Below are 25,027 nucleotides of genomic sequence, written 5' to 3' on the forward strand. Positions count from 1 at the left end.
TTCTGTCCTGTCATTGGGCGCAATAATACCAAGGGGCGGGGCATATTTACTACGGAACTATTTTTTTTAATGAAATCGTAGTACAATTATTGGCAACATGCAAAACTGAAATCTGCAGTAAAGCAGTTAAAACAAAATAAGCAACGATTATTTGATTGATTTTAATGTAGATAAATTCATGATGGATGGAACAGTTGAAGAAACGTTTGTGTTTAAAAATGCTGTTAAATGTCACGAAAATGCAAAAACAGTTAGTTCAAAATAACCTCTATAACGGGTGCTTGTATGACGTCATGAGTGATGTCATTGAAAAAGTTTTACATTAAGCTCGATTCGGGCCGCAACATAACTCGGCAGCTGCATTTTGTTTCGACGCCATTTTTTGCAGTGTTCATTCGTTTTGAAAGTGTTGTTTTTCGAAAAGTGACTGGATTACTGGGATTATTTACACACAATACCTTTTGGGTAATCAATTAATTACCTATTCAGTCCTACTTTAACCATTATTTGTTTTAATAACTAATTTAAGCCTGAAAATTTTGTAAACATGTTCTGATAAAATGTACAGCATCTTCTGCATCAGAGAAAAAATATTTGAAATCTTTGTTCATTGCATACGACATAGTGGAATCATGTCCATATAAGTCGTATGTTCTGAATAAAATCGACAGAAATAACTAAAAGTTCGGAGGAGTTAGTCGTTTTAGACATAATTTAGTGTTTTTAATAGTCAAAACAACTGCAGAAAAAACTATTTGGTAAACACATCAGCTTTCCAGGAAAAGACAACTCAGCAGAAAATATGTAAGTTATATGACTTTTGTGGTTAATTTCCTGTTTTGGTATTTGTATGCAGCTACATTATATATTCTAAAATATGTTTTTGCAGGGTTCGAATTTAGACTCGCATACTCGCAAAATGCGAGCGACATTTGCAAATTGCGAGTAACTTTTATTCAAGCTCGCAAAATTCTGCGAGTGGCTTTTTCTAGACCACAAAATGTTAAAAGGAAAGTAGATTAAACATGAACTAACTCCGCTACGTAGTCGAGTGTAAACAGCCTACCAGTATAAAGAAGACAGTACGGAGTCACGCTCTAGTAAGTTTTCAAAAATAGAACAAATACGGAAAAGGCCGAGTTTTATCTCGAATCTTTCCGGGATGCTCCTAGGCGTGCATAAAACAAAGTGAATTCAAATGACGTAATCACCTAGCTCGACCATTGGCTAAATTTAGCGCTTTCGCGCACTATATGTAAATCCCATCAACCTTTGAACATATTTCCGCCCAACTGTCAAAATGAATAGACTTCGTTGATCGATATATTTCATGGTCCAAGCATCACGCTACATTTACTGTTGCTTTTATTTATTTTAAATTTATAATGTTATTGTTTTTAATACTATAGGCTTAATGAAATCTGTAGCGTGCTTGTTGAATGGGTTTTAAATTACCCGATGGCGAGGGTAAACAATGTCAAATTATTGGACAGCTCTGTTATCAAAAAGCTGCCAGCATCTGATGAGTCTTTCCGTACCCTCCAAATAGAATAAGCCATCAACAAGTTCTAGTTGTCGAGTCACTCAAGATTGATACTTTTTAATATTCATAAAATTATAAGGGAATAAAGCAAATAATATAATTGCAAGTTGATTTTTCATTTTGCGAGTTGCCTCAAAATGCACTCGCAAAATTTTGCGAGTGCTCCTCAAAGTTAAATTCGAACCCTGTTTTGTGCAAAAGTTTGCATCGTTGACCAACTTTCGGTCAGAAACCAGGTCGCTCAGCCTTCATTGTTATGATGTGGGCCCTGAAAGCGCATATGTAAAACAAAAACCCGGGCATTAACGGCACGTGAATTTACTGAATAATGACCGTTTTCTACCGATAACGCCGGGGTTTTTTTGCGTTTTAATACACCACGATAACGGAACGAAAACACACATTGTATGCAAAAATACGTATTCATAATATTCTTGACCTTGAAAAGATAGAAAATAAACATATAAATAAGGAACTATTTTATCTGTGCATTCATTGTCGTATACAATTAGGTTACGATAGCTGTTCTAATTTACCCACCGTTGAGAACAACGAGAGAAAGAAAAGAGAAAATGTTCTGGAATAATCAATTTATTTTAGCAGAAATGTAGATTTAAATGAATGTAACGAACTCCACCCATTTTGAACAGCCCCATTGCATACCATACCCCGATAAAATGCAACATGTCGAATTTTAATCCTTAATTGGTAACTAAAAAATCCAAGATGGCGGCCACGGTCGGTAAACAAAAGGCGACTAGAAATCAAAAATTGTGTTCTCTGGTATACAAAACTTATTGTTACTAATGGCAAAATGATTTTTCATAAATATGAGTGAAATTTAAAGAAGCTTGCATGTAACCTGGCCAAAATTCCATTGGATAGTTGCTTATTACACCGGTAATTGGTACATCCAGGATATAATATGCATGTGATATCACAAAACAATGAAACATATTTCAGTTGAAACAATAAGCAAGAAGTGCCGGTTTCCGCCATCTTGGAAATTGTGCGCGATAATTTTTGTTGTTGTGAAATTAGCATAAGGTTAAATAACACTAAATTTTATTTTCTATCGGAGATCGAAGAAACAGGCGGCGGAAAAAATAAAAATAAATTTAGGAATTTGAATCTTTTTCTTTTTTGGGTTTTGCAATATTTAGGTACGGCGCTCCCGTAAAACGAAATATAAAAAAACTCTGGCCTTAATATACACATAAAATTATTGAAGTAATAACCTTTGTAATGGTTCACAGTTATTATATTGTTTACCAAAATAAACAATTTAATGAGATGCAGTCGCAGAGCTCTTTGGTTTGGTAAATCCATACTAACAACCCTTAAACCAGCTTAGTATTCGAGACTATATTTTGCCTACTGGTCCAGCCCCTATAACCGCTGACTGATAATTTCCTTAATAAATGTACTGCAGATTTTTAAAAATACTGTCATCCCATTGGGCAAAAATATAATTTCAACCACCAATCACAGATTCGATGAGTAGATATAAATTTATTTTAACTCGATAATGTGACGAAAGATTAACCTATAGAATTACTCCCGAGTCCGTTTCCTGGGCAGAAACAATTACTATGTCCTTTTTTATTATGTGTAGATGCATTGATATAATACAGTATTATTCATTGTATTATTTATAGTTATCCTTCTTACCTGATTTATATGTTTATCAAATAACATTTATGTAAATTTTTGTTCTATAAGACTGTACTGTATGTTTCTTTGTATATGTTCTGATTATTCTATAAGACTGTACTGTATGTTTCTTTGTATATGTTCTGATTATCATGTGTCATGTCTCTTCATATTGGAGGAAATAAAGAATCTCCCTCCCTACTTTTTGACATGACATTTGATGACATGTTAGAATAATTAATGGTAAATGCGATTATGTTACAAAATATTGTAATAAATTACTGCATTGACATTTTGACTCTGCAAAAGTGCATCTTTAATTGCTGTTTCATTTTCATAAACACTATGTATACATGTTAATCCACAAATAATATAATACAATGCAAGTGTATGCAAGTAATCATTCATAGTTTATCTTGTGAAATAACGTTTATTCGAAGTAGTTACCGATTTTAGGAATTCCTAAAGTTGTCATGGAACTGTCATTTCCGCCATTTTGAGACCTGGGAACTTGCAAGTGCGGTATGATACATCGGTTCATTTTCAGAACATGAATGTTATTTATAACTTTTAATGTAATTTTAAACTGTCTTACAATGTTATTTGTTAATAGCAAATCGTAATTCAACAGATGCATCACATAATGCATTACTCTGAACTGATATGTATTTGAACTATTTTGTAACAACCGCGCGTTCCTAACTCCGAAGTCCAAGGTTATGAAAATTATTTTGATTGTGACTTTTGCAAATGAACCAAGGTCACAAAGCATTAAATTGATATTTCCATGACGACAGTTACTGCCCTTTGTTAATATTTGTATGTTGAACTCGATATTTATGCATAAAATTGTTGTTGTTTGCTCGATCGAAGTACTGCCTTCTAGGGTTAGGAATTCCAAGCACCGATGCCATTGGCTGGTAATTTCCTAAAGACTTTTTAATTGCTCAGAATTCCTAATTCCTAAAATCCAAACCGACCGTCGAGTATATAAGGCGGCGCAATCAGGCAGTGGATATCTGGCGGACCAGGTCACTTCTGTTGTGATTGGTTATGAAATCCTTTCTACGACCATTCGCACTGTACCACTGCCCCTGGCATGTACAGGACCCTTCAATGTGCTCACGCCGGAACCCGGAGTATAAACTACCAACACCACCACCAGTGGATATCTTATATTTTTGATCACTCAACCATTTACATTCTTACACGACAAGTTCTTAGAAATCCTAAAATGGCAACGCCATACGTAATTCCAAAACTGGTAGGCACTATTTAAACACAAACTAAATATATTCTACAGTTACATTGCTATTTAAAAGCTGATATTATTTATTTACTGAGAAGATAAAACGCTGATTATAATTACGCAGACATGATAATAATAATTGTTTTGCTTCCAAAGAGACACTGCGTTGCGCCGATATGAACCCGTTAATTTATATGCATGTGTTTCATGTATATTTAAATAAGGGAGCAATAAATTAGACGTCTTCGGAAATGAAAGACTTTGTTGTTGTTTTTGACGAAATTGTTCCAACGGTCAATTAGAATAGAAGCCATCCTGACGAAGACAAAATGTGATACAATATTAAGGACATAGCGTGTTAATTGTATGAAGTTTTATTTCTGCAAATTAAAAGACTGTTTTATTTAAAAACGTTCATAAAATCATAATGTAAATGTGAATTTGAAGGCATTTTTTGTACTCAGGTGATCTAAAAAAAGTCAAATCACCCTTTTCATGCCTACAGCATTTGAACTCTCAGAGCCAGTGTTAATATCTAAATAATCATACATCAAATTGATGATTATGTGTTTATATGATTCACAGCCTATAAATAGGTTTGCACTGGGATACCAATTAAGATGGTTTATCACAAAGGTGAATGAAATAAATGGTTTCCTAATATATAAAAAAAATAACATAAAACATAAATTGAACCGAAATGCAATACTTTTGTCATATAGAATGACAATTCGTATAATATATGTATAAATACATGTATGATAATCAAGTCTTATTTAATATATTCATCACATTTGTGCAACCGTTATGGATGAATGAGTACAGTATTAAAGCCAGTAGAATCCATAATTGTGTGCGATATAATCATAAAGTATTTTGTTAACTCTAAGCCGTATTCCCTTAGTAAATTACTTATCTATTATTTTCCTCCTCTTTAACAAGTATGTATAATTATCTATACCTAATTGTTTATTTTGAGGTCTTAATGGGAAAATGACTCTCAAGGTTTGAGCAGTATACATACACGTAAAACGAAAGCAGTTAACAGCGTATAAAACAGGTCGAACCAGGATCATGAAAAATAGGTAAAATGAAACATGATTTTCAAATATTAAACTCACTAAATATGGTTTTTCATTTCTTAATATTAAACAAAGCGCATGCGCGAATACACGTGGGCGTCAACCCTAACAACCCGGCCTTCTCCGGCAAGATTCAAAATAGACCACATAAACACTCATAATTGGCCGTCGGTCGCTCTCATTGGGTGGCTGGGTGAGCCGTAGGGTTTACATCGTTTCTGCCTGGCTTCTCGAAACTTATTGAAAACATTCCGAACCCTTCTGACTTTTAAGGTTTGAGCAGTATACATACACGTAAAACGAAAGCAGTTAACAGCGTATTAAACAGGTCGAAACATGATCATGAAAAATAGGTAAAATGAAACATGATTTTCAAATATTAAACTCAGTAAATATGGTTTTTCATTTCTTGATGTCTCTGATTAAACAAATAATGTGATGCTGATCTGAAAAGTTGTTTAATTGTGTTTAAAAAAATGAAAACTCACATTCACGGCCGCTATCCTAGTAACCGAATACGTGACGAATACTAAACAAAGCGCATGCGCGAATACACGTGGGCGTCAACCCTAACAACCCGGCCTTCTCCGGCAAGATTCAAAATAGACCACATAAACACTCATAATTGGCCGTCTGTCGCTCTCATTGGGTGGCTGGGTGAGCCGTAGGGTTTACATCGTTTCTGCCTGTCTTCTCGAAACTTATTGAAAACATTCCGAACACTCTTGACTTTCAAGGTTTGAGCAGTATACATACACGTAAAACGAAAGCAGTTAACAGCGTATTAAACAGGTCGAAACATGATCATGAAAAATAGGTAAAATGAAACATGATTTTCAAATATTAAACTCAGTAAATATGGTTTTTCATTTCTTGATGTCTCTGATTAAACAAATAATGTGATGCTGATCTGAAAAGTTGTTTAATTGTGTTTAAAAAAATGAAAACTCACATTCACGGCCGCTATCCTAGTAACCGAATACGTGACGAATACTAAACAAAGCGCATGCGCGAATACACGTGGGCGTCAACCCTAACAACCCGGCCTTCTCCGGCAAGATTCAAAATAGACCACATAAACACTCATAATTGGCTGTCTGTCGCTCTCATTGGGTGGCTGGGTGAGCCGTAGGGTTTACATCGTTTCTGCCTGGCTTCTCGAAACTTATTGAAAACATTCCGAACACTCTTGACTTTCAAGGTTTGAGCAGTATACATACACGTAAAACGAAAGCAGTTAACAGCGTATTAAACAGGTCGAAACAGGATCATGAAAAATAGGTAAAATGAAACATGATTTTCAAATATTAAACTCAGTAAATATGGTTTTTCATTTTTTGATGTCTCTGATTAAACAAATAATGTGATGCTGATCTGAAAAGTTGTTTAATTGTGTTTAAAAAAATGAAAACTCACATTCACGGCCGCTATCCTAGTAACCGAATACGTGACGAATATTAAACAAAGCGCATGCGCGAATACACGTGGGCGTCAACCCTAACAACCCGGCCTTCTCCAGAAAGATTCAAAATAGACCACATAAACACTCATAATTGGCCTTCTGTCGCTCTCATTGGGTGGCTGGGTGAGCCGTAGGGTTTACATCGTTTCTGCCTGGCTTCTCGAAACTTATTGAAAACATTCCGAACACTTCGGCCAAGTCGTAACAACTCGGCCTTCTCCGGCAAGCTACGAGATATACATCCTAAATAGTAGTAAGGATACTGTATACGAAATGTGATGAGGTCGCCGGCAATTAACACCATTTTTAATCCGCGTAAAGAAGGCGCGCAGTACTGTCAAAACAACAAGAAATGGATTCGTGTTGTTACATTGCATGTTCTTTTTTCAGAAAAGATATTTATTTAAATATCGAAATATTTCCGCATTTAAATGTTTAGATGTCCGTGAACTTCTATATCAGGAGCACTCAGTAAATGGATACGACAGTACACTAGTACTTAATGCACCAGTCAGTTGTAACCACGCCCCCCCCCCCCCCCCTCAGGTCCGAGGAAAAGCGGGGACTTTGACTCTCGACCTAGCCAAGCCCGGGTAAAGTTTTGCCCTGCGGAGACGGCCTGCTGGTAACATCCCCGCCAAATGCTCCCGCACCCAAAGGGACTCTAGGTAAGGCACATTCCCCGCTATATTTGGCTGGAAGACAAAACCACCGCATTCACCCGGCACTGCGGGGCCACGTGGAAGGTTAAAACACGGCCCATTTCCCCGACTATCCGCGGTATACCCCCGGACCTGGGGGTGGGGGGGGGGTCGTGGTTACAATTGACTGGTGCATAATCAAAATATATAGTTCATGCATAAAATAATACATCTGGTTTAATGCATGTATTCATTATGGACTAGATATTGATCAGCATTTTCTCCATCCAAGTAAGATTACCCTACGGAATGTGAGTTTTATGTTATACTTTCCTTATTTATTTCAGCCTTTTTCCCATTTAAACAACAAAACTATTCAATCTGTAAAAACCATTGCTTGCACTGTGTAGAACTGTGTGAATTGTGGCGTGGGCCGAGGGTGCTGGCGAGTTAGCCGCCCAGTTAGCTATCAGATGATTGCCTTTCATGCCTTTGTTTCAACGTTGTTGAGGGGGAGGCTAGCCACCGGCGCCAAGTTAGCTATCCGTTGATTTCCTTTCATGCCTTTTTATCACGGTTGTGGAGGAGGAGGGGGCGAACCATCCAGCAAGCTATCAGTTGATTGCCTTTCATGCCTTTGTTTCAATTTTGTGGAGGGGGAGGAGGATAGTCGCCCAGCACGCTATCCGTAGATTGCCTTTTATGCCTTTGTTTCAATGTTGTGGAGGGGGGAGGAGAATAGCCGCCCAGCAAGCTATCAGTTGATTGCCTTTCATGCCTCTGTGTCAACGTTGTGGAGGGGGAGGCAAGCCACCGGCGCCAAGTTAGCTATCCGTAGATTGCCTTTCATGCCTTTGTTTCAATGTTGTGGAGGGGGGGGGGGGGGGAGAGAGAGAGAGAGAATAGCCGCCCAGCAAGCTATCAGTTTATTGCCTTTCATGCCTTTGTTTCAATGTTGTGGAGGGGGGGAGAATAGCCGCCCAGCAAGCTATCAGTTGATTGCCTTTCGTGCCTTTGTTTCAATGTTCCTGAGGGGGGGGGGGGGAGAATAGCCGCCCAGCAAGCTATCAGTTGATTTCCTGTCATGCCTTTGTTTCAATGTTGTGGAGGGGGAGGAGAATAGCCGCCCAGCACACTATCCGTTGATTGCCTTTCATGCCTTTGTTTCTATGTTGTGGAGGGGGAGGAAAATAGCAGCCCAACAAGCTATCAGTTGATTGCCTTTCATGCCTTTGTTTAAATGTTGTGGAGGTGGGGGAAGGAAATAGCCGCACAGCACGCTATCCGTTGATTGCCTTTCAAGCCTTTGTTTCAATGTTGTGGAGGGGGAGGAGAATAACCGCCCAGCAAGCTATCAGTTGATTGCCTGTCATGCATTTGTTTCAATGTTGTGGAGTGCGGAGGAGAATAGCCGTCCAGCAAGCTATCAGTTGATTGCCTTTCATGCCTTTGTTTCAATGTTGTGGAGGGGGTAGGAGAATAGCCGCCCAGCAAGCTATCTGTTGTTTGCCTTTCATGCCTTTGTTTCAATGTTGTGGAGGGGGAAGGAGAATAGCCGCCCAGCAAGCTATCAGTTGATTGCCTTTCATGCCTTTGTATGAGCTAAGTCTTGAATTGCATTGTATATTTTCTGAGAAACACATACAAGTATTTATTATCTACTACAGATATTAAGGTGCCCATATATATATTAATCTAGGCATTATGGGGACCGCTGGATTAAGGCGACAAAAATTGGTCTCCTTAATATTTTCAGTCCAGATTTGATGTATCAAATGTCAATAAAAATGTCCATAGACAGAAAGTTGATAAGCTTTCATGTTTATCATTTCATTGTTTTAAATCTTATTCTCTTTTAATATTAAAAAAATATTCTTAAACTTTTGTGTGAGTATATTTGTGTATCCATAAAAATAGCTATTAAGGCGACCAGGGAAAAAATCATAATTTTGGTCAAAAATAGCTATATACTAAGCATTTTTCATTTGTTTTACTTTATTTAAAGCCTATTGTACACTATCCCGAAGTTTCATTCCATAAAAAAACAGAAATAAGGAAATTCGATATTTCGTGTACCATCACGGCATCATCCAAATTTTCAAGTATACAGAAATTTAACTTTCCGGAATATAACGGAAATTTTCGGGTATCTCCGTGGTACCGTCTCCGTGCAATTATGCAGTATGGCGTACATCTCTTACGGAAAGAGAATGGTAACTTGGTAAGTGTTTAAAATACATATTCAACATTTTTTTCGTTTATTTCGTTTATGACTTTTGTACTGTAGTATAAATCGTCCACCCTTTGGATGAAAAGCAAATGAGTTATCCGGATTTTGTCTATCCGAAACTAAATCACTAGAATCAACATCCGGTATAATTTTGGCCACAGTGACTGATTTTGGTTTGTATTTTCGATTGATTTCTAGCAAACATGGTTTACCACTAGGCACTACATCGTCGCTTATTATTATTTGGTATGTTCCAATCTATAAAGGGATTTTCTCCCTTAACATCTCAGATTTTAATAAATAAAAGACGAAAGGATACAAATGCCTTACATTTTGTTTGTCAATGTCATGTCATTAGTCATATTCATCACCTATGAATAGCACTATCACCCATTCGTATTGTGGCTTTTTGCATGTGTCTTAAATTCTCATATTTGATAATAAATGCAACGATAAAATAATTCCCTTATTCTGCCACAGTTATGCACCAGTCAATTGTAACCATGGCCCCCAGGTCTTGTTTATACCGGGGATAGCAGGGGAAATGGGCCATGTTTTTACCTTCCAGGTGGACTGGCAGTGCTGAGTGAATGCGATGTTATTGATTTTGCGCCGAAAACGGGGAATGGGCCTAACCTAGGATGTCCCCAGGGGCATTTGACGGGGATCTGGTCATTTCGTAAACTTACCATTTCGTAACTGCTGAATCTTGGTTATTTCGTAACCATTCTGTTAGTCAATTCGTAACTGTCAAGAAATCAATTGGTCATATGGTAACAACCATTTAACAAGGTGATAAATAGTACACTTAGCACCTCATTAAGTGTATTGTTTGAACCTGGATGTATATTGCACAGCAACCAAGACAGCAATTGGGAGACATTACTCATATTCTCGCTAGTAACAAGCCAATAATTTATGATACTCAATAGTAATTACATATATATATATCATGGTAAATTAGAAATGATTTGTTATACTACCAAAATATGTTAATTATTCTCTTACATTTTGCTTAATTATAAACAATAATTTAAGACTGATCGCGATGTATTTTTGAGTAAAATTACGTTTACATTAATGATAAAGGGTCATTCTTGACCTATTTCATTAAAACGAACAAAATTTTGTTCTTTTCTCATTTGATCCATATTCTGCATACTTTATATCCGAAACCGACAAAAAACAGCCTAAAATTATTAGTTATGGTATTAATTTCCAATAACAAGATACAAAACTAAACATATCAGCACATTTTTAATACAATAAGCATATAAAAAGAGCATACTCTCATTCAGCAAACTCACTACATTTTACAATACTTCTATGCAAATTAAAAAAATGAAAGTCTAAAGTCATATGGTCTATATATTAAAAAATATTGGCTTAAGGTCACAATTCCTCTCAATGGTAAAACATTATGAATTAAAAAAATATTACATTTAATATTCAGCCTACTTATAATATTTCCTTGCAACATAAAAAATAGCTAGTTTGAATGTTTCTATTTGTCATAGTTTCAGAGTTTATTGGCAAATCGCACTTCACTATTAGGAATAAAGAAGGAATACAACTACTAGATTTAACTTCAAATTTTTATGTTTTATACTTGCAGTAAACTTATTTTGTAAACTCAAATGGTATTAAAATAATTCCTCATATAGGAGTCAACAGTTATGATATGACCATTTGATTTCTTAACGGTTACGAATTGACTGACATTATGGTTACGAAATGACCAACAATGAGCGGTTACGAAATGGAAAGGTTACGAAATGACCATAATTCATTTGACAGGGCTTTTACCAGCAGTTTGTCTGTGCAGAGCGGGAATTTTACCTGGGATTGGCTGGACCGGAAGTCAAAGTCCCCGCTATTAGCAGGACCTTGGGGGCCCATGCTGCAATTGACTGTTGCATTATTTGGATTTTTTTCTTAACTTTACGACACGCCCCTCTACAGTATTTTATAGTCAAGTTTAGTAATTTTTATTTACAGAAATTGGATAACTTAACAAGTAAAGTAAACTGTACAGAGCTTTTGAACAAATCTACATACTTATAAATCAAAATTGATATTTTAGGGTCTACTCTGAAAAAACCCAAAATGTTAGTTTTGATTTGCTAAATTCGAACAGTATTTAGTCTATCCACACAAAATTTACAGGATCATCAGATAACAAATTTTCTAAAAATTAAAAGGTCGCTATCTGTGACCAAAAAAATACTGTTCAAAATTGTGAGTATTCATTTATCTTTCGTTCAGTAAAGAGCATGCAATGGCATAGTGGTTGGATTAGATAATCTGACTGCGGTGCTGGACGTCAGGAGTTCAAATATTGTTGTGAGTTCAATGTACCAAAAAAATACCTTTGGAATACACAATTAGGCCTAAAAAAAAAAATATTTCTGTTTCGGGTAACCCGACCCTACCTATAAAAATGCGCCAACCCTAACTATTTTTTTCCGTTTCTGAGCAAAAAAATATTCGTTAGCGAATAGAGAGTTACGAAGGGCGGATAATTGCAGATTTTAATCAGAATTATTGTTTATATGATAAAACAAAGTCAGGCAATGACAGTAATGTAGGAAAGACTGCCATGTGCAAGAAAACACTCTGAACTTACGACAAATTTTGAAAAAAAATCAAAAACAATCCCGACCTACCCTACCTAGAAATTTTGGGAAGGTTACCCTAAACAAACAATTTTTTTTTGGTCTTATCTATAAAAATGGCAGAGCAAATTGCCCATATTGTAGTAATGTCTTAGATCCAGCTTGGATAACTTGGACACAGTAAGCGGTTCACACCGAGGGAAATTCTCAGATAAAATAGCGCTTATGAACTTGATCATTACATTTTTCATTGAGACAATTAAAGAAAAAACATTATTGCTGATCTTCTGAAAACAAATCTTCTAACATTCAAATATTTAATTTGTTGGATGAACTAAGGTTTATATTGATAAGAGATTGCTTCAGTTGGATTTAAACTAATCACCAACAAAAATATATGCATTTAAATCACACAATGTAAACAACTGCGCTACAAATCTTATCTGTATGTTTTGGGTTTTTAAAATTTAGCAGTTAAATATAGATTAGCATACTGGTAGGTCTGGTTGGTCTGTTGCTTTAGTTGCTAAATAAATATAATGTCAGTGATTTCATCACTATTTCTATTAAAATATCAGTTTTCTTTTTCAGAGCTTCTCACATTTGCACCATTTTTTTACCATTTGAATCATAAAAAGATAACAAAGAAACACGGATGAAACGTTTGAAAATACAATAAATATCAGTTGGTTTCTATTTTCTTGTTCATTTTTGCTTGAAATTATTCTGCTTGAATATGATTATTGTTGCTTGAATTAGAACTTAACACTTTGTGAATATTTAAGGAATGTAAGGGGTCAGATTTCAGATTGCTCATTATTTCTGGAACACTAAATACTTTATTTGATTGTGTACATTGCACTTTCTTGTTAAGCATTCATTCAAATCATTTGGGTAAATATTGGCAGAAAAACTGCTTTTGGATTTATACTGGTCATCAAAACCGGCACTGACAAAACATAAGACGTGTTTAATTAATGTGCGGGAAAAAGGTTTAAAGGTGTCGGCCCACGATGAAATGCTTGCGGGTCGCAGTACCCCTTCAAGTATTTCTTAATTTTTTTTTCTCTCAGGTAGCATTTTATTATGTGTACATTGTATTCTTGTTCATTTCAAGTTTACACATGATTTATATAAAGTTTGTATAATTTTAGTTTTATTTAAGTTTTAAAATTTTGACATTTTTTTTAAAGATTTGCCTGCCCCTGTCTGAACACTTAAATTCTTGGTCTTTGGACTATTGTCTGCAATTTCAAAACACACTTTTTGGAACAGGACACTTTTTTCTGATATTTTATCCAGTTTGACTGCAATATAAGTTGTATTTATCAATAATTTAAGTAAAAATGACATTTATATTTCCATAATTACCTGGTAGTTTATTTGTTTATTTGTTTTGATTTATGGATAGGTTTATTGAGAGTGTCATGGAAAGCTGGAACTTTTCAGTACATAACATGCAAACTGAGAATGAACTGTGTGTGCCGGCTTTGTGAACAAAAACACAAGGCGGCAAAGGTAAGTCGCGTCAAGATATACTTGGGACCCCCTCTGGACACGCAATACAATTTGTGTTTCGCTTATCATCCATTTGGGGATTTAGATATGTTACCCCAGCCAACAGGCTGAATGTCTAATTTTACTCAATTATTATTACTAAGCTTTGTTTTAGTGCAAACATCAACATGTTTATCTAATTGCAGTTGCTACTTGGGCCAATAAAGTTAAGTCAGCAACCGTCTACCAGACTGCAAGATTCATCTCTTCCAAAGGATGTTGTACCTTTCCAGGTGGGTGTGCATTGATTGATTAATTGATTGATTGATTGTGAGTTTGTGTAAATGAATAAGTGTGAGACCATATCCAAATGTTGGGCGGTAAAGGTGTGTGAGTATGTGCATGCTTCATATAAGCCATTTCTTATTTTCCTGTGTAACTATATTGATGTTTGATTAAATTTACACCACCGTGTTACAGAGTAACACTTTAAAATTGGGCTAAAATCATCAAGCTAGAGCTTTGCATAATCTTTTTCAAACTTCTGCGAGATTTCTGCCCTTGAAAGTATCTGCTCGCAGCCCGCCTAAAAGTTACAATTTGTAAACTTTCGGATACACTTTTTTGTTAATTTGAGATCTTAATGAAGCTACATTGTACTTCTAAGTAAATAGATGCTCAAATTAACAAGATGCCCTGGGTGTTCACTGGGTGACAAAGGCTACCTAGTATTGGTTGTTTTTCTGAAAAGATGTTTGTAGTGAATTGCCCAGTTGCAGTGGTTTTGACGCCACAGAACCAGCACAGCTCCATGACAGGTATATATGTTTTCGTCATTGATGTCAGTACTGCTGTACTGGAGGCCTCATAATTTCTGTGTGGAAATGTCATCTGATACACTCATAACGACGTATTTCTAGCATAGCTTTCATAAGTGCATGGCCATTCTCTGTCATTTTCAGATACATTGTGTTGTGTGTGGATAAGAAATGCAGAGTGGTACCACCAATCACCTATGCCACCATTCCCCTAACAGACAAAAGGCTCATGTGGACAGTTCCTGCAGTTTACAGCAAAGCTCTCAATTGTAGCCCTACAAACTTCAGGTAAGTGATAAATCTGGGCTTCAAGATATCTCTGTACTCACTTTAAGTTTATACTTCATTTGAACAAAACTTACAATTTCAGCATCAAAATCCAGGTTTAGATCCCAGGCCGAACCTTGTCTCCTTCATTAAATTTCATTTCAGATGTTCTATAAGCCACATGTTCACTACTTATGACGGATAAGAACTTTCGCAAATTGATTATAAATGCGTTTTCCCAGATTTACACCCTCCTCTTGCAGATACTGCCGATGTTGTAGCTTGGGTGCACCGGGCCGGTTTTCCAGCCATGTGAAATCAACATCTCCAGCTGAACTGGGGTCGGGAATTATAGAAGACTCCTTAGCAGCATGGTGAGCTTTTGCATATTTATTTCCAGGCTCGTATACCCGGCCAGACTTCTGCGTTTAAGCATTCCTTTCGTCATTTTTTTAAATAACATATCTCAAGTCTTTCAATGATATCACAACTGTGACACCTTTGGAGACTAGATTTAAATTAAGGAACCATTATGTGTAGAAAGCCTTTTGGGTGATTTAAAATCAAATTAGTAAACAGGATTCTCATGGTTCATGGTTTATAATTGGCCTTGTGGACCTTTTATTCTTTACTTTGGTAAGAGCCGCTTAAGTATGTAAGAAGGTGTGGGGGGTACAGATGTGATAGTAAACAGTGTTTAATAAGGTATATTTGTTTTTATTTTATCACCATTTTGAAGGTAATGATTGTGTTAAATCAGGGATAAGTAACAAGTTTAACACAAACACTGTAACATGTTCTTTATTTCAAATAAATCTATAAATTATCTCTGGAGAATTAAGTCTGATCTCCATTTCTCAGAAAATGTAGCTGTCTAGGTGTCTATTCCATCAATGAGTATCACTGTCTTTAAATTGCTGTTGCGGTACAGTTTAAATAGCAAAAGTTTTATGGCCTTGCTTGTTTGCAACTCCTCATTCATTTTTGTACAGTGAGAAAAGTAAGGGAATTCTAGAGATTTACTAGAATTATGGATTGTTTTTCTTGAGTTACACAGTACATAAGGAGGAATTAGTGTGTACACAACTCCTCATTTTATTCCTGTTTATTAATTATTTATGTAACATAGATGTGTACAAGACTTATGGTACTTTAGAAACATGACATAAAAGAGCTCACTTTGATTAATTTTTTCAAAAAAAGATTTCTTTACTGTTAAAGTAAGAACTTTTACTGCATAGTAAGTAATGTCTTCTGCTCATCTTTATGACATCATTATATGGAATGATGTCAACTTCCCAAGACACATTTTCACATAGCACAGCTCATTTATATATATTGCTGATGGAATGTTTAGAATGGGACAGTTTTAATTGGACATAATGTTTTAATCGCCATTTTACAGAGTGCCAGCCAGTCATTGCTGTTCTTTGCATTGCTGAGGAGGACAGTCCTGCCAACATAACAGTTTGTTCAATAACAGGTTAAAAACTGGTCTCCATTTACATTTTTAACCACTGCCAGATTATATAATCTTATATAATGATAACTCCTTCTTCACAACTGTTGTTAAATATATAATGTTTAAACTAACAATAAAATGGAAATTATGCTCTTTAAACTTAGAACCATTATTGACTGTCAGATGCTGGTAAATGAACTGGTCTTGATGTCCTTTTCTTGAGATAATAACTATTTGCATATTACCCCGGTACTACTATTGTACATTCAATAGAACATCGTCTTGTTTGTATCGTTAAATGACTTTATAATGTTCCCCCTGTGTAAGACTACCAGTGATATATCGATAGATATATGGGTGCTTTTCAAAATAATGAGGCAAAAGTGTGACATAGGGGTTGAAAATTCTAACCCAGTTTTCATGATTTTCACCTATTTTACATTAAAATAAATACTTCAAATTACACAGAAATAGCTTTGGGAAAGTATCAGGAAATACAAATAAAAAAATATTTCGACCTTAAATCCAAATATTGCAAACATTTCCAACAATACGGGTGATATATAAAAGTGTCAAGAACCTGGAATAAATCATATGCTTTTTCTGAATCATATAATCAGTAAGTCATATGCATAATTACTCAGTTGAAAAATAAAAAATAAAAAATAATCACATTTTGTCTAAATTTGAAACCAAAAATAAATTGTAACTTAACAAAGTTTTTGCTGTAGATAGAACAAGAATAAAATAAGGATAAAATCTACATTAACCACATACAAAATTTCAAGAATGTATTGTAACTTACAATTGCCAAATTTTTCATTTCAAAATTGGACTATTCTTCGGTGCACAGGGGACACATATTAAAAGACCATATAATATGCATTTATAATCACTTTTATGTTTATAAAATAATTATTTGTGATCAACTTAAGACATTTCTGGGTGTATGATAGAGTGTATTCCTCAAAATTTCTTCAGTATCACATTTTTTCACAACAATTTCTTCAAAATCCAACGGCATGAAATGATGCAAATGGAAAATAGTGGCTAAGAGAACAACTTACAGCAAACAATCACATATATAACATTTATTACTTCATATTGAGTCTAAAAATAAGAAATTATCATAAATGGTAATATAAAGTACAGGAATTCATACATGTTAAGTACTTTGTTATGTAATGGAAAAGGTGCACAGGGGACAAATTATAATGCAAGTAATATTTGTTTAATTATGTAATTTTTTGTAACTTAACTTTTCCTGGTAAACATTTTAACAATAAGAGGAACTGTACTTTCAGTAAAGCATGAAACAATACTGTAAATGTTTGAAAGAGTACATTAGAGCCTACAAAACCAAATTTATAAACAATCAAATTGTCAAAGTCTTTTCTTGCCACTCCACATATTCTTAGCATTGCTTGTGTATACTAGCTGCCTTTTTAAGTTTTTCCTGATTAAGTTGGTGCGCATACTATTCTTGTGACTATGACTGACAGACATCACCAATAGTGTAATTTTCTTTAACATGACTTCTTTTAAGACCTTCTCTTTGGTGTAGCATTCTTTACCAGATGGTTAATTGTGGATGCCATGGAATCCCTCTGAAGGGATTGTTTTGCATGTTGTGTTTTCTCTGTACTGATGCTGCTTCAACAGTGTGTGTTCATGCCTTCTTATCTTGCCCTTTCTCCTTTTATTCTGTCTGGCATTTTCTGGACCTTTGTTGTTTGCTCATTTCACTTCATTTTATTTCTTCTCTGTCTCTGCTTCTTTAGTTTCTCCTTTTCTTTTATTTGTAAACCATATTTAGTATCTAGTTGTCTTCGTCTTTGTCTTAGCGTTGGAGCAATACCTGACAAATTCTGCTCTTTTTCTCAGTATCTTGATCTCTGTCATACATTTTCAGCATCTTTTGATCATTTCTAGACTTCATTTAATGTTTTCTAGAGTCTTTTCTTCATTTGTTTTCATATTTTCTATGTGATCTCTTTAGAAAAAGGAAGCTTAGGCCACACCAAATTAATAACTTGTTCATTGGATTTCCCGAACCTTTTTCTTCAGAAAAGCAAAAAAAATTTTTATCACTTGTGCCCGCACCATCTAAAAAAATAGTTTTTACGAGCGCTAATTTGTTAAGTAGAATGTAGCCTTTTCCCTTATAACCGTGTCATTCGGAGCTCCTCGGCCATTTTATCAAAAACAACCTCGGATATATGCCGGTACATCAGTTGAAGTAGTTCGTAGATTTTTGAATTATATCATTTATGAAATGAAGTGTTTTAGAATTGTATTTATTGATATAAGTTTAAATTGATTGTCAGTGAAGTTTATTATTGCAAACATAAGTAAGATTTCCAAGAGTAAAGTCATAAAGTTTAACTGCTAAATAAAATTACTACGCGATCTACTTGCAGCGGACTTAAAAGTACCTCTTTTTGAGTATGTAAACCGTCCAAATACATCCGAGGTTGTTTTCGATAAAAAATGGCCGAGGAGCTTCTAATGATAACGGTGTTTTTCGATCGTAACAATTATCAAAGAACCGGCTAGTCTCAATCATGCAGCCACTCTTTAGAGTCAATGAACAATATAGACCCGGATACAAGCGTCTAGATGATCGAGACTAAATTGGCAACATGAGAACATTTATTTCACTACCTGATTCTTGAAAATTACGTGAACAAATGACAATTCTACTACCATTTATGTTTGATTAATTTTCGGACAAATGTGTTTGTTTTAATTTGCCTTCCGCTTAAAGTAAACGTATATATACTGGGCAAGAAGTGCTGAATTTCATCGTGAATGACACTGATTATCCAAGTTTGAATTTGGTTCGAACATGTTTGACAGGAATTCAAAGACATTTTTTTGTCAGCAGTCTTATATCACTGGTTTCCATGCATTTTCGCATACATTGGTTCATTCCAAGATAAAAAATATAACCTTTTTCAAAATGTTCAATCTGTGAGAGCGCAGCTTTAATAAACCTGTGAAGACTTGTTGATGTGAAACTTAACTCTCAATCAAACTTTGGTAAAAGATCAGATGCGGGGCTCCGTGTGCGGCTTAGACTGTGCTAATTTTTATTTAATATGATGAAGAGCTAGTTAAGTTATCTTTGTTTAAAGTCTTCATTTGAAGCAAAAAATGTTTCAATACCCTGTATGAATTTTCTTCACCGGATATTGATTCATAAAAAACATTGCTCCAGGGTTCGGAGCTACTTTTTGCTATAGGTCTATATGGAAAAATCTTCTCCTTAGAAGTCAACTTTGTTCCCCAATGTGCAAGGCACAATCGGTGAAAATAATTTCAATAAAAGTCACTGATTATTATTAATGTTATTATTATCAATAAACTTTTACTATTTCAGGAGACAAACAGAAACACAGAGGTGCTACTGGTATACATTCCGATGGAAAAGACTACAAAAGCATCTCCCATCATTTTGGTGTGGCTCAGATCAAGAGGAGAATTTTAAGAAAGGTAATAACTGAGCAACTAAGAACATGCAAGTTGCACTGGTAAGAGTGTAAGACCCATCTCGCTTCATAAGAATTGATAATCATCAATGCATTAAATCAAGAAATTGAAACGTAAGTGTCTTGTCTTTTGCAGTGTTTTTGAAATGGAATATAATTTAAAAAAAAAAACTAAATTATTTTTAATGTGATTGTGAATGTGTGATGTTTTCTTCTGATCATTCTCTCTCAAAAGACAGATACAAAAAACATATTTGTAGATTTTTTGTTTTACTTGTAAATATAGTTTTAAGGTTGTATTTTAGGCAAAGCCTTTTATTCCGCTCAATACAAACTTAAATATTGTAAGAGTTATAGCCCTTTGTAATTTTTAAACAAATACATTTTTTTCTTGTTTTTGTAAGCCCATTATTAAGGGACTTTTAATATTTTCACCAGCTGCATTATAAAGTCAGACCAAAAGTGTCCAGTAAGTGTCCAAACAATAACTAAGTTAGAATCCTTTCTCAAATCAGGTGAGCAATATATAGGGCCATCTCTGTGTTTGTCTGACAAAAAAACAATAATCAATCTTTGAGTTAAATTGACAAATATTGTTGTTGAATGTTTTGTAAAGACATACAATTGGATTACTTTTGTGTCAATAGGATTAAGGTTTCTGTACATAAAAAATATTTAGAATGGCATTTGGGTCAGTTGGTTCACGTTCAATATTAGTAATATTGTATATTATATTTTAAAATTAATTACCAAACAGTTTCTTCTCAATTGCGTTGAGTTAACATACAAGTTATGAAACTTGGAATACTAGTTCTTGGTGATATTAATGAAAGACCTTGTTTTGTCACATTGACTTGTAATCAAGCGCTAACTTCCTCTAAATTCTCTTCAGGTGATGGTTGAGCACACACAAGAAGACATAGATCACAGGTGTCCAGGCATATGAGTAGACAGGAGTTTCACATTCTGCCAAACTTCATCAGAAGAGCAGAAAGCTTCTCAAGATCCCGCACTACACACTTAGACATAGTCTTTGACTACAACAAGGGGATGAAAGTACAGAGAGGTCCAACTGAAATCAATTCTGTGCTGCGTCATTTCTTCATTCTGGAAGTCAATGGACATGATTTATCATGGCATCAAGTGTGCAGTCTGTCCACTATCAGCAGTCTTGTTCACCAGCTGTGCAACTTGAGCTGGTAGCTTTATTGCTTGAAGCCACTGCATAAGAGGGGGAAGGTGCAGGCTCATCAAAAAGTCTCAAAAGTTGAAACTAGGAAAAGAAGTTTATCAAGAGTGTGAATCTATTTTGAAAACAATCGTTACAATGATTTGGTTTCCTTTGAAACTTGATACATGCTATGAATTGAGATGCTTAAATAAAGAACCGCTATTCAAATATCAGGAAACTGCCTTTTTCATACTTAAGGGTAAATGATGTCGCCATTTCCTGTATGTATTTAAATAAGATATGTCTCCACAATTAATATTTTTTAGGGAATTTTTTTCAACCTAATGAATGAGATTAAATTGTACAGCGTTATATGAGCTTAATATGTGTTTTCTGTTTCTTTAAAATTTGGTGAAAAATTGTCAGAAGATAATTAGACCAGTATCCATTACTGCAATCATACAATCAAATATACAGGGACAAGCCCACTGGGCATATAATATAATTAAACCCTGTTTAGGGGCACGAGGCAAACAGAGTTACTTTCAAACGTTAAAGCTGCACTCTCACACTTTGGATGTTTTGACAACCTTTTTCATTTTATGTCTTGGATTGGAACCATCCAATTTTTGCGAAAAATTCCAGATTTTTCTATTTAAGTTAAAACATTGATGTTTTTTTATGCACTTTTCTTAAACCGTTAGTAACATTAATTTTCGAACGGAAATATGAAATATGTGATCTGATCTTTTGTCAGCAATCTTTTATCATTGGTTTGCAGATAATTATGCAAAAACTTGCTCATTCCAAGACAAACAAAGTTGTGGAATCGGTATATCTGTGAGAGTGCAGGTCTAAATGTTTAATTGCTTGATTGTACTACTGTATTAGAAATTACAGGGATTGGGGCATATTTATAGTGTTTTTATTGCTTGTTTTTGATTCATACAGTCATACTTTATTCTTCAGGGCACAACTTACAAATAGACGAAACTGGAAAATGGTCATATCAAAAGGTCAAAGATAATGCAAGTTGAACAATCATATTGTTCATGGCTTGTATTTTTGGTATATTTTGTTGCATATGCTATAGAAAAGTTGAAAGTTAAAAATAAATTCATTGTTGAAATGATGGCTTTGAATGGTATTGTCAGATGAGAAACGGCACTATTAAGAAATAGGTATAATGGTACTTTATTTATTTTAATCAATTTTAGATATTGTATGAACATTATTATCTTGTTTAGTACATGAGACCTTTTAAACAGTTATTGACAATATAACAATGTGTATATGAAGCTTTAGATCAACACTTAAAGCTGCACTCTTACAGATTGTCAGTTTAGACACAAAATTGTCTCAAAATCAACTGATTTGGTTATCATTCCTTTAATTCAGTCATATTAGATAATTCACAATAGAACCAATCAAAAATGTTTGGTAAAACTGCCGAAAAGTTCATTTCCATTAAATTGTTCGTAATGCTTTAAGTCATAAAACATCATTTTTTTAAACATAAATATGATAAACTGCAATCTGATCTTTTTTCAGCAGTCTTATATCACTTAAAATTGGGTCTAGACATTTCTGCAAAAAAATACTCCATTTATAGACGAACAATAAAAGAGTACCGGTAGTCAAAACAATCCATCGGTGAGATTGCAGCTTTAAATACACCTTTTAAGACCGCTGTAAAATTCCAATGGTTTGCCTAAATCTTTAAAGCTAGCATACTGTTTAATTGACAACCATACTTATTGTTTAAAAGTGTCATGATATCTTTGTACAATGTTTTTATATAATTCATTAAAGAAGTCAAAACAAATTTGTTTATCTTGTAATTTGTTATCTATTATTTAAATAACTCAGACAAAAATGGGAACGTCAGTGCTAGTTCTTTTACTATTAACATCCCATGAAGTTTCTATTGGTGTAGCAGCAAGGAGGTATTACATTAAGGATGCATCATTTAAACCAAATTATACATTCATATGCACATCATACAGGCGTGTAGCCGCCTATACGTGAATACGCGGCTGAATCCACATGATTCTGACAAAAAAAATCAACCAAAGTTGCAGTATGCGAACTTGACTACATGAATCTAAAACTGGTTATTTTCCAGTACTAAATAATGCACATCGGAATGCCCAGAATGCACAAGATTGCACCATGGTTTTCAAAACTTTCTGAGGGGGCACGCCCCTAGACCCCCCAGCATATTTATGAATCCATATGAATAGGGGGGTAGCTACACCCCTGACATAATTGAAACCACAGTGTGGCTAAACAACACTTGTATGTTTATCATACGCAGTGATCTCCCATGGAAATGCAATCGTCAAAGAATCTGAAGGGGCTGTTTATATGGACTAGATTTGAAATGCACCAAGTGTTTAAAAAGTTGATTTCAGTCACGAAGAGAATCAACCATACCCCGCACTTGTTGGAGTAAGATGAAATGTCCACTTTCCGGGAGAAAGAAAGTACATTGAAAATGTTCATTTGATTCAAATTACTTTATGTTTTTATAAATATGTTGCAATACATAAAATACGTTATTTGTTATAATTGTTTACCCATGTTGAATTTTATTTGGTAAATTTATAAGAGATTTATATATTAAGAAACTCAGCCGCTAAAGAAGATATGATTTTGACATACTTTTTTTTAATCTTTCGAACATGAGTTTTTGAGTGAATATAAGCGAAGCGTTAAGTGTTTTGAAAATGCATCTTTTACTTGGATTTTATAGATTGTTATTACGAAATAAAGTATGGCGAATCAAATGAAGTGTTAAAGCCAAGCTATTGGTGGCTGATACCCTTCAATAAATGATGATATGTGCTAAAATATAGTCTTTGAAGTCCAAAATTTTGAAATGCGTTACTAACCCGATTCAACAAAAGGCTGTTGCACAATCAGTTGATTGACATAATCACGTGATAAACCAATAACTTCCATTAAGATTAAAATATTCAACACCTTAGAATGAGTCCCTGTGGGCGAGTGGATAAGCGATCCGTTTTTTATTCTATGTGTTATCTGCACCCCCATATGCTTGCTCCCAACTTGAACAAGATTAATTTTTAATACTTTAATCGTTTTTTAAAAATGCAATTGAAGTATAAAAGAAAATCAACCTGGTTACTATTATTTCTGCAATTTCAGTACCAAGGAGTAAAATAAATATACATGTAAGTGTTTTCAGATGCATTACGAGGAAAAATATGTTTGGTGCCAAAACATGAGAGAGTCTCTTTAAACGGAAAAGTTTTGGCAGTTACTCAGTCAGTCAGATGATGATAAATATAATTGCATAGCATCATCGCCCTGGAGTACAAGAACGTTGTATACAGAGTATGTTTTTACTGAACATGCGTCTGTTTATTTTGATGCCATAAACGGTTTAAACTGTTTAAAGGAACTATAACATTATGAAACAACAAATCTGATTACAGATATCAGTGGCAGATCCAGGAATTGACTTAAGAAGGGGTACGTGAAACTCATGGGCTTAATCTTTCCACATCCTTCCCTCCCTCAGAACAGAAATTGAATGGCTTAAAATGTTGGACCGGGGTGGGGGTTAGACTCCCCTAATTTATAGTCTGAAACAGTGCATTTTTATCTTAATATTGTATTTTTTCCCGATATCGTTTTAGAGCAGCACTGACTGTTCAGGTCAGTATATTTGTTTTAAAGCAGCACTGTCTGTTATAGTCAGTATAATCATTTAAAGCAACACTGTCTGTTATAGTCAGTATATTTGTTTTAAACGGCACTGTCTGTTCAGGACAGTATATTTGTTTTAGAGCAGCACTGACTGTTCAGGTCAGTATATTC

At 34.7% G+C, this 25,027-nt stretch overlaps 1 protein-coding gene and 1 long non-coding RNA gene across 7 annotated transcripts in view; one reads left to right on the plus strand and one right to left on the minus strand.

Annotated features, from left to right (window-relative positions):
- LOC128203317 (uncharacterized) overlaps positions 1-6,962 on the minus strand; it is a 28,317-nt gene extending 21,355 nt beyond the window's left edge. Inside the window, exon 1 of one of the 4 annotated variants that reach the window (XM_052904690.1) lies at positions 6,944-6,962. The gene's annotated coding sequence lies outside the window, so the exon portion shown is untranslated. Of the gene's footprint in view, positions 1-3,643; positions 3,673-5,566; positions 5,637-6,015; positions 6,201-6,943 lie in introns of those variants that run through there. The other 3 variants (XM_052904687.1, XM_052904689.1, XM_052904688.1) reach the window with 3 other exon arrangements.
- Positions 6,963-9,698: 2,736 nt separating this feature from the next.
- On the plus strand, positions 9,699-23,024 carry LOC128203333 (uncharacterized). Of its 3 annotated transcripts, none has more exons than XR_008255922.1 (7): positions 9,699-9,851; positions 14,179-14,265; positions 14,935-15,078; positions 15,321-15,431; positions 16,463-16,540; positions 19,902-20,014; positions 20,903-23,024. It is a non-coding gene; the product is annotated as an uncharacterized LOC128203333 (long non-coding RNA). The 3 variants fall into 3 exon arrangements; XR_008255923.1 differs by lacking the exon at positions 9,699-9,851 and adding an exon at positions 10,001-10,106; XR_008255924.1 differs by lacking the exon at positions 9,699-9,851 and adding an exon at positions 10,001-10,033.
- Positions 23,025-25,027: the final 2,003 nt, after the last annotated feature.

Source organism: Mya arenaria, chromosome 9 (genome assembly GCF_026914265.1).
Source record: "Mya arenaria isolate MELC-2E11 chromosome 9, ASM2691426v1".
In the NCBI taxonomy this organism is placed as follows: Eukaryota; Metazoa; Mollusca; class Bivalvia; order Myida; family Myidae; genus Mya; species Mya arenaria.